This window comes from Dermacentor variabilis, chromosome 9, assembly GCF_050947875.1.
Source record: "Dermacentor variabilis isolate Ectoservices chromosome 9, ASM5094787v1, whole genome shotgun sequence".
NCBI lineage: Eukaryota > Metazoa > Arthropoda > Arachnida > Ixodida > Ixodidae > Dermacentor > Dermacentor variabilis.
This window is the reverse complement of record NC_134576.1, coordinates 17,738,366-17,754,830: the sequence shown is the minus strand read 5'-3', so window position 1 is coordinate 17,754,830 and position 16,465 is coordinate 17,738,366. Positions and strand designations below refer to the sequence as shown.

General features: G+C 45.9%; 1 long non-coding RNA gene across 1 annotated transcript; it reads right to left on the bottom strand.

Annotated features, from left to right (window-relative positions):
- Nucleotides 1–6,733: 6,733 nt before the first annotated feature.
- Nucleotides 6,734–14,766, bottom strand: LOC142558628 (uncharacterized). Its single transcript, XR_012823058.1, has 3 exons — nt 13,762–14,766; nt 12,692–12,827; nt 6,734–7,432 (listed from the first exon to the last, which is right to left on the bottom strand). It is a non-coding gene; the product is annotated as an uncharacterized LOC142558628 (long non-coding RNA).
- Between the last annotated feature and the right edge of the window lie 1,699 nt (nt 14,767–16,465).

Sequence of the window (16,465 nt, the reverse complement as noted above, 5' to 3'; positions counted from 1 at the left end):
GTCGTTCTAGTCTCTCTTCTTGTGGTAAAAGTATCCCAAAGCCTATTTTGTATGCTTGCAGATGAGTTGAGATTTACACATCAATGCCAGCTCACAAAGCACCTTATACGGCAGTCAGCCAGCCACTTCCGCAGATGGAGAATTCTGCAGTTTCCGAACATACTGTTTCTGTTGTCCTTGGCAGAGATGTTGATTGTACACAGAGGGAATATATTGTTGGACAATAAAAATAACTTGTCATGACAAGGGCAATATATGGTAGAAATTATAGTAGACTATGACCAGCATTAGCACAAGCCCTGCGGTATCTAAAAAATAAGTAAAGTGCTGGTTTTCATATGCTATGGCTGCTGTGTGCATTAAGCTCACAACTCCCTTCTTGGCAACATCACCCAGGAATGCCCACTCCAAACACTCTGTCACATGCACTCTGACAGCATCTGCTTTGATCTACCTAATTGCATATCAGTAAAGATGGGTCTAGTTCACTAAAGACTGACAATGCTGCATTTGAATGGAACCAAACTGTTCTCGAAAAGTTCTTGAAACCAGTCAAGCAGGTTTTTTAAAACTTTTGATCTGGCAAAATGACAAAATGAAAGTTATTTGAAATAAGTGATGCAATGCTGATGACGTTTGGGCATGCATTTCAAGGTGCTTGGCCTTCATCATCTCTAATCATAGTGAACCTGCCAAATTGGCAAGGATCTTGAATGAATTCTTCACTAGGCCCAACTATTTTGTTGCTGCCCTATATTGTCTCTATAGGAAGAGTGCACAACAAAAATCTTGTGGCTTCCTGTTATCATAGCACCCTATAACTTCCTTAGATGTAGGGCCCATTTGATATTCACCAATAAATACTTCCACAGGATTTAGATGATGCCTTTAAAGATGTGTCCCTCATGCTTACATGTAAAGGAGCACTGACATTAAACTTTTGGACTGAATTTTTTTATATTAATCTGGTTCCAAATGGCAGCTTTTATGACCACACCATGCCACTGAAAGCTGCGTGTGCTTTGAGCGATTCTTAATGTGTGCTAAGACTTGCTTCACTAAATAAATTTTCTTATGACTCTTCTCAAACATCTAAATTAAAATTAATTTAATTCTAGTGTTCTATAAGCCACAACCACGATACGATTACGAGGCATGCCATAGTTGCAGACTCCGGCTCAACTTTAATCGCCTGAGGTTTTTAACATGCACCCACTCCACAGTGTGCACCAAGACAGAAAGACCAATGTTGTGCTGCATAGTGGTCCTAACATGCTCAGTTTTCAATGACCTAATAATGGCATGGCTTACTCATGAACAACTGCAGCATGCATCATTTGTTTGTGACCTACCATGCAATGTTGTCACCAGATTATGGGGCCACACTGCCTTTGGCACATGTTTAAATGTTGGCGTTAAGGATATATTTGTTGCGCATAGAAGGAATTTGAAGTTTTGTAGTGTAGTTAACTGAATGACAGCTACACACACATAAGAAAAAAATTGTGCCAGGACTACTTAAACTCTGCAGTGTTTGAGTTTGACCAATTCTTCTGATTTTGCACATTTCGGATGACTGCAGGTCATTCATTACAGCTATACCAGCTTTTGTACTTTTAGACCTGCTGTTTGCTCCGGTTTTATACAGTGATCATAGATAGCCACACCACACCATGTTGGTAGAAGAATTCAGAATTTTAGTAAGATGGGGTTGCTCCATGTTGAGGTGCACCAGCATGTCATAGTAAATAGAAGCCAGAAGCAGCAGCATTTTAAGGTATTGTGCCATACCATGTAAAGTCAAATTATTGTGCCCCCCTCCACTCTCGCTGGCAAAACCTGCTGGTGAAGCATTGTGAGCAAGCTTTCGAGGTACGCTGCGCTCTTTCCAAAACAGCGTCCGAGGCGGCCATCTATTTTGCCTACAGGACGAAAAGTCCCTGGCCAGGAGTGCATCGAACATATGGAAATAGCTGTCAATTGTGCTGCTGAACTTCTAGAGATTTATAGTTTTGACCTCAGGTTGCAGAACACAGCAATGCTATAGCAAGCAGTGTGGTGAAAGCTGTTTCAGGGCTCTACCACGGCATAGCCAGCACTGCATGCATATACTATACACAAGCACGAGGTTTTAGCAGCAATACTTAACAGTAAATTGTATTTGTACAACTTCACCCTGCCTTTAACACTGCCAGGCTTTAAAATACATGAAAAGAGGTCACTGTCTTTCATTTGATGTGTTTATACAGAAAAAGTGTGGGCATGGAAGGGGTTAAGGCTCCTTTGTCAAGCCAAAATGCTTCCTGGCATGATAAAGTGAAGCCTTGTGCATTTCAGTCTGCATTTGCTCACTGCACTTTCAAAAGCACAGAGAGCACAGGAAAACACACAAGCAATGGTTCAGCAATTTATTTGAAACAAATGCAACTTTGTTTTGCAGAAAGACCACATTCCAAAAAAGCAACCACATGCTATGCCTTCAATACAGCCAACTTATGTTAATTGTACAGATGTTAACATGCCCTGCCTTTATATGTGGAAATGCTTCAAGTCTCAAAGTGTGCCCCTACTTTGTAGCTTGTCCTTGGAACAATGGATGATTCAAACAAATGCTAAATTTAGCACCATTGCCACACCTATAGAAGAAAACTACATATTAAAATGGCAACTTCTTGGAGAACAGAAAAGGGTGTATGGTAAACTTCCAATAATCTGACTCCGGTTAATTTAATTTTTTTAGTTAATTCGAACCTGGCCGACGCCCATGCATTTCTATGGGATTAAACATTCATAATTTCGATCTTAAAACTGGCATTCGCCGGATAATGCGAACTTGACCAGACCCCAATAACGACCCCTTTTAGTGGCAGCGTATGTCTCAGTAGAGCTTAGGGGACAGTGAATGCGTTAAACAAATGCCATCTCCTCTCTGAAATGCCTATTTTTGACCCACCCAAGAAAGATTTTCAAGCAGTAACAGTAGCTGACAATGTCCGATTGTGGTACTTATCTGATTCTAACGAACACGTTTTGTTTTCGAAGGACATTGAGACGAAAATTGCCTAGCTGTGCAATCGATTGCGAAACTAAAACCGTGGTTGTAGCATTCATATGCTTTACCACATATCATGGCTGTAATACGGCGAAGCTGGCTTTAGAAAATCAGCTGCCATTCTAAAAAATCAGGTACGCATAGGTATCTACTTTGGTTCGGAGTTGAGTCATTTCTACTTTAGTTTTATACTATGGACAAATAGAAATTTGATACATGTTCGTTTCAGAGGCGTGTTACTCAAGCACATGTTGCCAAATGAATCAACGGTGCTTCAGCAGGTTTTTGCATCTTAATTCGACCCGTCAGTCTCGTGAGGGTAGAATTAATGGAAGTTGATTGTATAAATTGCGTGATGAAGCACCGAGAAAGTTACCTTGCTCAGGTAGTGAAAAAGCATGGAAAAAGTGCTTCACACAACATCCACCGATGTTCTGTTGCAGATGCAAAAGCTGCCTCCCTTGTCTGGAACAGAATAAATTCCTTTCGAAGGCAAAATAAAAAACAGAAAGAGAAGTCATCAAGGCATTCCACATCCATCTTATTCAGTCTTTACAGTGTTGCTACATCACCATTTGCTTAGCCTCCTATGCCAAAAAAAATTGTCGAAAATAAAATGACCTGATTCCCACGTTTTTCACCATCCAAGCAGTGTTTACTGCCAATTATTACTGCTTTCTGTAACCTCACCTGTAAATACTGTATTTTAACCTGTATGTTAACACTGAGCTATACGATAAGCTTAGTGAAAGTTAAAAAAGAATACTGGATGTTCATTTCTGTTTTTTTAGACATAAGAAAGGGTGCTTAAAAGCGAGCCACATTTACAAAATGCTTGAATAAACAGCAACTACCCCAGTCATGCGCTAATTGTGGCCATGCTGTCCCTGCAAACTTCTTAATCTCATCTGCCCACCTAACTTTCTGCTGCCCCCTGCTACGCTTCCCCTCTCTTGGAATCCAGTCCATAACCCTTAATGACCATCGGTTATCTTCCCTCCTCATTACATGCCCTGCCCATGCCCATTTTTCTTGATTTCAAGTAAGATATCATTAACTCGCGTTTGTTCCCTCACCCAATCTGCTCTCATCTTATCCCCTTAACGTTACACCCATCATTCTTCTTTCCATAGCTTGATGTGTCGTACTCAGTTTAAGTAGAACCCTTTTTGTAAGCCTCCAGGTTTCTGCCGCGTAGGTGAGTACTGGTAAGACACACAAGTTATACACTTTTCTCTTCAGGGATAATGGCAACCTGCTGTTCATGATCTGAGAATGCCTGCCAAACGCGCCCCCAGCCCATTCTTATCCTTCTGATTATTTCGGTCTCATGATCCGGACTCGCAGTCACTGCCTGCCCTAAGTAGGTGTATTCCCTTACCACTTCCAGTGCCTCGCTACCTATCGTAAACTGCTGTTCTCTTCCGAGACTGTTAAAAATTACTTTAGTTTTCTGCAGATTAATTTTCAGACCTACCATTCTGCTTTGCCTCTCTGGGTAAGTGAGCATGCATTGCAATTGGTCCCCTGAGTTACTAAGCAAGGCAATATCATCAGCGAATCGCAAGTAACTAAGGTATTCTCCATTAACTCTTATCCCCAATTCTTCCCAATCCAGGTCTCTGAATACCTCCTGTAAACAAGCTGTGAACAGCATTGGAGAGATCGTATCTTCCTGTCTGACACCCTTCTTTATTGGGATTTTGTTGCTTTCTTTATGAACGACTACAGTGGCTGTGGAGCCGCTGTAGATATCTTTCAGTATTTTTACATACAGCTCATCTACACCCGTATTCCGTAATGCCTGCATGACTGCTGAGGTTTTGACTGAATCAAACACTTTCTTGTAATCAATGAAAGCTATGTATAAGGGGTGGTATGAAAATTAGATCTTTCATCTCCTGCGATACCTTACTGGTATCCTGTCTAACGAAGTTACAACCGACTTCTATTGCACACTCCTTAATGATGCCCATAAGATTTTCGTTCATTGCTTCAACACTAAGGTTCTCTTCCAGAGTTAAAGCCCTATACCTCTTCTGTAGCTTGATCCGAGATTCCTCTATTTTCCCTCTTACCGCTAACTCATTGATCGGCTTCTTATGTACCAGTTTTTCCCTTTCCCTCCTCAAGTCTAGGCTAATTCGAGATCTTACCATCCTACGGTCACTGCAGCGCACCTTGCCGAGCACGTACACATCTTGTATGATGCCAGGGTTAGCACAGGGTATGAGGTCTATTTCATTTTTAGTCTCGCCATTAGGGCTCCTCCACGTCCACTTTCGGTTATCCCGCTTGCTGAAGAAGGTATTCATTGTCCGCAAATTATTCCATTCTGCAAACTCTACTAATCACTCTCCCCTACTATTCCTAGAACCTTTGCCATATTCCCCCACTGACTTTTCTCCAGCCTGCTTCTTGCCTACCCTGGCATTGAAGTCGCCCATCAGTATAGTGTATTTTGTTTTGACTTTACCTATCGCCAATTCAACGTCTTCATAGAAGCTTTCGACTTCCTGGTTAACATGACTAGATGTAGGGGCGTAGACCTGCATGGCCTTCAATTTGTACCTCTTATTAAGTTTCACAGCAAGACCTGCCACCCTCTCGTCAATGCTACACAATTCCTGTATGTTACCAGCTATATCCTTATTAAACAGGAATCCGACTCCTAGTTCTCGTCTCTCCGCTAAGCCCTGGTGGCACAGCATGTGCCCGCTTTTTAGCACTGTATATGCTTCATTTGTCCTCCCAACCTCACTGAGCTCTATTATATCCCATTTAATGCCCACTAATTCCTCCAATAGCACTGTTAGACTCTCCTCACTAGAAAACGTTCTAGCGTTAAACATTGCCAGGTTCAGAGTCCAATGGCGGCCTGTCCAGATTCAGAGATTCTTAGCACGCTCTGCTGGATCACAGGTCTGACTGCCGCAATGGTCAGTTGCTTTGTAGCTGCTGGGGACTGAGGGCCGCGGTTTGATTGTTCTATTCATATAGAAGGTTGTGGTCAAGTACTGCACCAAGGTGGCCAATCCTGCTCTGGTGAAGGAGTGCATTACCGGTTCTGGTCACCGGGGTCAGGCCCCCAGGCCTGTTTATACAGCTGTATCAACATGTGGATTTTTTTATCCAGTGGAAAATTGCATGGCACCGGGATTTGAACCACAGTCCTCTTGCACATGAGGCAGATGCTCTACCTCTACGCTATCGCATCGGGGCACAAGTAGTAAGTAATTATACAGAAAGCGTTTTATTTACTGTAATTGGAGAATTGGAGTAGATTAGTTCGACCACTCAAGGAGTGGGAATGGTTCAACTGTCAGAACTCCGACAAAAAGACTGGAATCACATAAACCACAACTCTGAAGGAATAAAGTGGGAATAGAATGGAGCGCCCCCACTCTGCAATTTTGCACCATGCCGATACATCCTGTTCTTGGGCAATGCCAGCACAGCCCTAGAGCCACAAGGACGACTGCACTACCAGGGCGAAACACATCGAAGGCCCGTCAGCTGCTGCATGAGCACGTGCTGCCAATGAGCAATCCTGCACAACATATTATATATATATATATATATATATATATATATATATATATATACACACACACACACGCAGTGCACAGACTGGTACCCTAGGTAGGGGCCAGGACTCGCACAAACTATAGTGTTCTCCACAAATGTGACGAGTACCAGGCCACCGAACTCCTTGCCCTGTGCACGTTGCTGTCTATTTTCATGAGCCTAGATCCTGATGCAACCACTGGTGCCACGCTGCTATTTTTAAAGGCCACCACTAGGTGAAGCGCCAGGGACCGCCCAGGCCAGGGGACATCGGCTTGGTCCGATACACAAACGACAGTAAACTTCGAATTGACAGGACTACGAATTGTATTAGTAAATTCTTAACTAACCGGTACCAATTTGTAACTACTAATTAACTTTCTTCTCCGCGCTCGCTAGTAAGATCTGGTGTGCCACAAAGCTCTGTATTGGGACCAATTTTATTCCACTACAAACATGGCTCCACACAATAGTTTTGTTTGAAAACATATGTGAGTGCATATGCTTGTATTGGACAGCGAGAATAATTAAGAGTCAGTAAGCAATGTCAAATAATACATGCAATCTGGCGTACAAAACAAAAGGAACCGGTCACTATTTAGTGATAGTTTTCCTTTGTGTGGAACAACTTCACCCTTGAAAAGTTCCTCATTCTACAAAGGTTTATATAGTGAAATATAGAAATATTTGGATGTATTTGAGTTATCACCTGGCCCAAGGAACTTCTAGTGGCAGCCTCTCTCGATCTCGCAATTCCTGGCACTGCTCAATATACAGCATGCCTGACTGCTGCAGTGGTCAAGTGCTCTGCAGCTGTAGGAAACCGAGGGATAAGGGTTGATTGCACAATTTATGGCATTTCCAAATTTTTAACTTAGTACCATCTCTATACTATGTCGACACTATATGCCACTAGACCATTGCTGTGCTCCAGTCATCATAATATTAATTCGTAAACACAAGCTATACAACTGTTTAGGCAAAATTTTAAACTGCGCGAGGAAGACACAGAACGTGAACTGAAACATAGACGCACACAAAGCACAGGCTTCCAACTGGTTTTATTTTGTGAAAGCAAAGAATATATAAGGTACTTCAATATAGCAAAACAAGGAGCAATTGCAAATAATTTGTGCACGAGGTATTGATGAAAAATATCAAGGCCATGTATGCCTTAAGAGTGCAGGAGAGTCTTAATGTGCCCATCTAAGACTTTAATTCTTTCCTTGAGAATCTCCTCTTGCAGTGCAGGAGCTGCGACAGCAAAAGCTCCTGCAAAAGTATGGGAAGGGTGGTCAGAAACCTGATGAGAGCGGCAAACGCATGAGCCTGCTCCGGGCCCCATGAGCATGGCGTGTTCTTTTTGATCTGTCAAAGGCCGAGCAATGTTGGCAATGAATGAATAGAATTTATTGATAGGAAAGACAGAGAGGTCGACCTGAGCCAGTGCGCTCTAGTCTGCTACTCTGCACTGGGGAAGAGGGAAGGGGAGTGAAAGTATTGGGATGGATGATGATGATAAGAGAAGTGGTGAGTGCTTATGTACATGAGACAGTTGCCTCGCTAGAGCCGCTCATCTAGCTTGGTGTCCTGCAGGAACTTCAACAATACTTTTGTTGCACGCATTGAAATTGCAGTGTCAGGCCATGGGCCGAGGATAGCTTCCTCTGACAGTAGTTGTCTGCCAACGCTGTCAGCATTGGCAGACAACTTCGCTCCAGCATATATGCTGGGCAGTCGCACAGTACGTGTTGCAGTGTTTCGGGCACCTGGCAGTGTACACAATCAGGGCTGTTCGATTGGCCGATGAGGTGTGCGTAGCGACGGGTGAAAGCAGCGCCGAGCCGCAATGTTGGCAAGGTTTTTGATGAAACGATGAAAGTAAGAACACAGGCCGAAGAAGCAGCGCACATCAGAAGCAGAATGTGGCACAGGGAAACTGCGTATGGTACGAACTTTTTCCGAATCTGGTTGGACACCGGATGCGTCAATGAGGTGCCCCAACACGGTAATCTGACGGCGCCCAAATTGACACTTCGTGGAGTTGGAGGCCAGCTTTTCAGAAGACCGCAATAATGGCAGTTAGTCGGGTAAGGCGGCTGTCCAACATGGGAGAAAAAACAGCTTTGTCAAGGTAACAAAGACAGGTGGTCCATTTGTAGCATCGTAGAAGAGAGTCCATCACAAGTTCTAATGTCGCAGGAGCATTGCATAGGCAAAAGGGCATGACTTTGAATTGATATAAGCCATCCGGTGTGATGAAGGCTGTGTTCTCCAACCATTTCATCAACCGAAATCTGCCAGTAGCTGGATCGAAGATCGATGGACGATAAGTATTTAGCTCTGTGCAAGCGGTCCAAGGCATCATCGATGCATGGTAGTGGGTAGACGTCTTTTCGCGTGATCTCATTTAAGTGGCAATAATCGGCGAAAATATGCCAGGCACCATCTTTCTTTTTTCACACTGACGACAGGCGTAGGGCTGGCTGATGGCTCGATGACCCTTTTGCGGAGCGTTTTGCCCACCTCTGATTGGATGACTCGACGTTCAGCATGCGATTCACGATAGGGACGCTGACAAATAGGATTTGTGTCTCCAGTGTTTATATGGTAGTGAACAACAGATGTTCAGCCTAAAGGCCTGTTGCCCAAATCAAAGATTCCACTGTACGATTCAAGCAGGAGACGTATGTCCCTGGCCTGTGCAGAGGTGAGGTTAAGTGCAGTCATTTTCGCAAAGTCGCCCGTTAAGGAACCAGAGCTGGCTGCTGCGATTGGCACTAATAAACAACTCTCAGAATTCAGACTCTCAATATCAAATTCAGAACCACTAGAAACGCTGTCCATGAACATGCTGGCCGGAATCACTTGAGGGCACAGGCTGAAATTCAGAAGAGGTAAAACAATGTCATTATTAGTAACCGTGACTGGTTCAAAGCACATCGATGATGGGGCGAAGCACATATTCACCATCAGGAACCTGTGGCTGGGCGGTCAAAGTGACGTAAGTAACTGCTTCGGGTGACAGACGCACATCACGAAGCGAGCACAAGTGCGGTGGGGCGGTGCTCGGAGCATCGGCGAGTTGAGGCAGTTTTAACTGAAGAACGCCGGCCGTGCAGTCGAGGAGAGCAGAATGAGTGGATAAAAAGTCAAATCCTAGGATAACGTTGTGAGGGAAGATGTTGCTCACAGCAAAGAGAACAGAAGTAGGGCGGCCAGCTATACTTGCAGTACACATTCCAAGAACCAGCGTTCCACCGTCAGCCATATGAAGCACTCGGGCAGCTGCTGGGGTGAGGACCTTCTTTAAACGACTAAGCAGGCTAGCACTCATCACAGGTATGCGGGCTCCACTGTCGATGAGTGCTTGGACAGCTATGCTGTCTATTTGAACGCCAATTACACTTCTCCTTGTGTGCATAGACAGAGGATTTGCTGCAGCATTAGGCAATGTGCCTCCTCCGAATGCTGCATTTCTTAGTTTTACGAATGGGTGCGGCCAAACACCACAGGGGACGAAAGGCGACGTGTCTGTGGCGAAAGCGAAGATGGGCGACGTGTTTGCGGTGAACGAGACTGGTGTCCGTGCGGCGATGGTGAGCGACTGTACCACATGTTCCTAGCAGAGTTGGCTCTGTTAGATTCGGCGATTGGCGAAACATTGCCGGCATTTTCATCAAAACAGCTCAGGTTGGTTGGCATGAGAAGTGTTAAGGGCCATGAGTTGTGACAGTATCAGGCGACATGACCAATGCGGCAGCAGGTGAAACATATCGGCTGGTCGTCCGCAGTTCTATACTCAGTCGGGTTGCGATAACGCGGAGAGAAGCATTGGGGTGGAGCAAAAATAGCAGAAGGGCGTTTGTTAGCTCTGGGATTGGCAACAGCACAGACAGAACGTAAGCCAATGTTTTCAAGTTCCTGGTGAATGATGGCTTGTAAGAATGGGACTGAAAATGTTGTAGCATCAGGGATAGGCGAACAGAAATGCAGGCGCCATCGCATCCAATTCACGTCGATTCCCACCACATCTTCCGATGGCGACGCGTGCTGCTGTGTGGGTTGATCTTCACATGTTGGCATTGCAGCAGTTTGGGAAGTGTGGCGAATGGTTGCAAGACACATCGGCTTTTGGCGTGCTGGAATTGTCGGCACTCTTTAAAGATAACATTAACTGTAGAGTAGCTTTTGCACATGAGCAGATTAAAGGCGTCGTCAGCAACCCTTAAGCACATGCCCGACCTTCTCAGCTTCCGTCATGTCGTGATCGGGTTTGCTTTACGACAAAGTGCCAGCATGTCTTGGATGTACAAGAGATAGGACTCCATGAGGGATTTGGCACAGGAGGCCTGTTCCTGTTTTGCGTCAATTTTACGGCCGGCTGGTTTGCCAAACAACTCTGTCAACTTCTCTTTGCATTGGTCCCAGCTGGTTAGCTCCTCTTTGTGGTTTTCATACCACACCTTTGCCGTGCCTCTTAGGTAGAACAACAGGTTAACTAGCACACACGTGGGGTCCCATCTGTTGATTCCACTCACACGTTCGTACATAGCCACCCACTTTTCAACATTGGTGCCATTGGTCCCACAGAAAGTTCCAGGATCCTTGGGTTGCACAACCACAACCTTGGCTATGCCCGATTACAAGGTACAGCAAGATGCTACTTTACCCCCAGATGTCACCTCTTATGACATTTCAAGGCAGCGAGACTGAGACTGCACTGTATTCAGCGGCACTGACAACCATGATGTAGAGGATTGACTTTCCCCCTATGTACAACACATCAGCAGAATAAGAACAAGGAAATGCCTTACACAGGTGCATGGCACTAAACTGGACGCACTACCTGCTGTATGCGAGAGAGAATGAGGAAGAATGAGCTTCCCGTTACTCCTGAGCACCTACCTACAACTGCTTTTATGGGCACAGCATTGAAGCTGCAATTGAGGTAATGCCTAACACCACATGAAATACAAAGCACACTACGTCAACACAGAGAAACCAAAACAACTGCACACACTTCTCACTGAAATAGACACAACACCTGCTTTGTTGCATCTGAGCTGAAACGGGTGAATCCCAAACTCTGTGTCACATAACATCTCAAAAAATTAGCTGCTACGAGAGAACCAATGAGATTAATCTGGCGCGCTATGCATGCATCTTTAGCCTAATGGGTAAAGAATTGGGCTGCTGCACTAAGGGCCCTGATTAACGACCCACCATCAGGCACATTACTAACTATTATTGAGCCTATCTGACTGGATGTACGAAGAGGCCAGGAGACCGCTCATGATAATGCTTTGCATAAGAGACAACGAAGCTGAACCCACGTTTTCTGCCTTGTGCTTGCAATGCTCTACCAAGTGAGCTTCAACGGCAGTTGTTCCAATGTCAATTTTCTTGGATAGCTGCGCATATGTACTGAGCATAGCCGTGGGAGTGCTAGGCAGCAGCACTCACAGTTATGATGGCAGACGTGTAGCATCCTTTAAAACACCCACATTACAAAGCACATGATCTTAGAAGCTGACAACTGGCTAATAAAAACTCGTTTTCTACCATGAGGCCCCAAGGCAGCCGAAATCAAAACATTTGTATCTTATGAGCGAGAAAAATCAGGGGAATCATGCAGCTCAATTTTTTGTTTATAACAAGCATGTGATGGCAACAGACAATGAAGCAACAGTGACTATATAGAAAAATGGGTTAGACCTGACGACAATCATTGGCAGCTCACACTATAATGCTTTCTCTACAATTTATTGTCTCAAGACATCTGGCAGCAAATCCTCTGGATTCTTCTTCTACTATGTCTTTTGCAACTGAAATTTTAAATGTGCGTAATACTTCATGGCAACTTAGAACACTTAAATGGTTAAGCATCTCCATACTTTAAATTTGTGGACCAGCTTTGTCACCTTTCTAGAACAATAACTCTCTGGTGTCATACATCACTCAAACCAACTAATTCTCGCTCAAACCACTACTTATTAAATCTACCTTTAGATGCAGCAGTACCTGCATTAGACGCAGCTGCATACCCTTTTAGCAATTGGATATACATACCACGCTCAGACTGAGCAAACCAAACAAACCAACAGCAACCAGTACTTGTGTCCATTTGTCTTCAACGAGGCAGAGACAGGCCAGGTCTCGATAAACACAACAAATATAAGGTGCAGGCAGAGTAAATAAACAGAAGCTGTAAAGACAGCAGCAAAGTGAAACAAATTAGACAAGTTTGCACACAGTCAGCGATCTGGGCCGAAGACAATTTACAACGTTACTGCCACAATTAGAAGCAAATGTTCCTCATGCAACAAGAAAAAACACGTTTTAGCTGTAAACAGCACGACTGCGCGGAGTTGGTTGATATTCTAAAAACAGCACAGGCAACAATTAAAGCAGACACATTACTTGTGTCATCTGTCTTCTTGCTGTTCTTACAATATCGGTCACGGTTGCAAAGCTACGCACATGATCTATGAACGAAAGCAACGGACGTGCATATAAAGCTTGGTGAGCCGATTCATACTAATATATATATGTTTAATTTTGAAAGTTCCCGTAAAAGTGATAGTAGCAGCAGCAGTGAAGTGGTTTCGTTTACCAGCTCGCTCACAACGTACGCATTGTATGATTTAACTCCACGGCTCGCAAAGGAGCTACTAAGAAGCTTTAAGTGAAGGAAATACGCTTTCGTTATCTCACTGCAACGAATGAAGGCCTCTGACGCCCATACCGCAATCAGCAGTGAGAAAGGTAATTAAATGCAGCAATACGCTGCATGGGTAAATAAGAAGGGCATAGCGTAGTCATCCTATAGAGATGGAGAAAAATAGACTTAATTAAGAACGCGATAAACATCATAGGACGACATCCACGCTAGTTGAGTGCATGCATTTCTGGCGCGTGGAAGATGTCCCTGTTTTTTTGTTCATTTTTTCACATCAGTGCAACGCGTAGGAACTGCAGTGTTGAAGGCACGAACGAATAAATCATACTGCGATCACTGCGGGACCTGCGACAACCGTTTCGTGTTCCTTCGAATTTCGAGATCACATCGAGCACAGCTCGAATGCGCAACCGGTTTTTTTACGTGTCAGCAAGAGAACGGGTAATCACACAACACTTACCGTTGCTCCAAGTACGTCGTGGTAGCACCAGCAGCTGGGCAACAAATGTCATCAAAGCCCTGGCCCACCGCAGTGTCTGCAACTTGAAGCTTCTAAGCATTCGCCAAAAACTAAAAGCGGACCACATCCATACGTACGCGCGCGAACGAGACGCGAGCCATGCCGTCTAGTTCGAGAGTAGTTATTTCATAAAAGCAAAAACAAACAACAATGTGACGTCACATCCGGTAAAGCCAACTTGTCCTCCTTTCTCACCTTCTCTCAGCTAACGCATGCGCAGCGACCACGGAGCCCTCGGGGGCGATGTTCAGGTCCCGCGGGCTGCCAGAACCTGCCAGGACGATTTTGGTCTGGCTGCTCCCTGGAAGTTCTCTGGCTAGCAGACGACTAAAAGAGGTGATGGGCGCTCGCCGCCATCTTTACGAGGACTTCACGGATTGCAACGCGGGTGCTTGAGGGCTTAAATTTACCTCGCTCAGCCAACCGTCTACGGTCATCTTCGGATTTCCTTACTTCTAGCGTTTTTTAGGTACTAACGCACCGTTCCGCATCGCGAAGCGGTGTGATACGAGCCGTGGTGAACCGTTTGAAGCTTTTGTGTGCGTGTCCCCAGCTGATTGCTTCTTCGCGGCGGTGAACAGCGCGCCGCGCTCTCATGCGTGCATGTTATCTGCATTGTGTTCCAGGCAAGTTGTAGACGCTCACTCACACATTGCGGTACATTTTGGGTTCGTATTTCTCTGGTGGCGTTCCTTTTCACATATCTCGCGTATGTATATCTCCTTTCTCTGCAGTTAGCGAAGGCCTTGCAGCTAGCCCGTGTTTGCTCCGTCTCTCTGTCGTATGCTGTGGCAGCTCGAAACTGATATGTGTTCGAACTGCAGGCCGTTGATCTAAGAATACACTGATTGCACTAGCTCGGTACATTTAGACACACGTACATTGGCTTATTGCTCTCATGATTGCGACCAATGTTGTTTTTCGTGTGAAACGTTTCGCTCGTCACAAGCGACGTGCATTTTCATGCGCCAGCCGCGTCCCCAGCTCCTTAAATGAGAAGTACCATCAGCCACAACAAACTTTACGAAATCGAAGCCCAAGCAGGTCGACGCGAAATTTTATGCGTATGAGCTAGACGTACCCGATAACCTGCTTTTTCATGTCTTGTTATGACACAACGCCAACTCATCAAATGTCGCCGGTGGTCGACGTGATTGCTGCGAGCAGGGATCCTCCAGCTATCGCTTTCGAGTATACAATCACGATTTCGCGTCTTCTCATCCGCCGCGTCGGAGGCCATCTGTTACGCTGCGCAAGCGAGATTGGCCGAGTACGCGTCCTGAGCCGAGTCGCGTGAAATCGCGCGAAAGTGATCGTATCCCTGAATGCAACAATATATTTTCAAGCTGGCAACGCATAAATGGGCCGACTACGCCGAGCGCGCGCTGGCCTCGACGGGCGCTGCCATGCTGGTAGCATGTTTATATTTGGCCAGCTGTACCGGCGTTCGATTTTGCAAACTTCGGGCAGGTTCGGGTTGTCTTGGGGTCCCAGCCCATGTGACTTCCTGTCAGAACCGGAACTAACTGGCTGCCATCTAGCTGCCAGCGGGCTGCCAGAACTCCGAAAATCGAAGAGGCCCAAAGATTGCAGGAGGCCCGCCGTTTCGCGGCATGTCAAAAGACCGCTGCCGTCGCGGCGCATATTATCGTGCGCTCGAGCAGTTCGTACATCGCGGCGCGTACCGTCGTGTGCTCGAGCAGTTCCGTACACATGATGTCTACTTATCGCTGCTGTGGATTCATTTATAGCAAGCATTTCCTCGCGTTTGTGCGCCTGAATCTAGCAGCGTGCAAACCACGACCTACTGTATAGTAGGTCGTGGTGCAAACCTTACCTGAAGTTCCACTTCGTACGCGACTCGCTTCACTTGCGATTGACACCGCGCTAAAACTTCGCCACTGCATAATTTCTTGCCTTTACGCAGCGTGCCACCCCTGAAAAAATCTTCGGCGCCCGATATTCGCCGCAGGCCGTGATACAACACAACCGAAAGTGGCGGGTCCGTATTGTAAACGTGCTTTCCGAAGCAGACGACCGAGCATGGTACGACCCATTTTAGGACAGAGGGCGCTTTTTAGCACCTTTTTCGCAGCGCCCCCTGGGCAATGCAAGAGCCCCATTGTCAACACCGCCGGGTTCTCAAGGAAGCACGGCTTACACAACGCAGATTCTGTACTGCCAGAGCTCACCGAGGCCAAAGCCGCACTGCCGCACCACCACTGATCACGGCTTTCCGCCAAGTAACACAGAACCTACAACCAACACACATGCACCGCAAGCACAATCACATGAGCGATGCTGAAGAACGCGCGGTCCTGAGAACCACAGAACACCTATTGGCCTCGAGCTCCACCACTGGAAAAGCTGGCGCCACCGTCGGCGTGACGTGCTAGGAGGAATCACGTGGACATAGCGGCCGCGTCGGCTGCTTCGGGCGCGCCGAAGCGAGCTGAAAACGAGAGTTTAAATTCCCTCATACGCTGCGGTCCTCATTTAGTGGCGAGGTTTTCCCGCTTCGAGTGTCTCCTTTACAACGCTTGAAAGCACTACAATAGGTAGTGGCTGCCTTTGAAGGCGCACAACATGGTAGGCTACTGCTCGGTGCCGCAATGCCGGACGCACGCGATGGAGCACGGTGTCA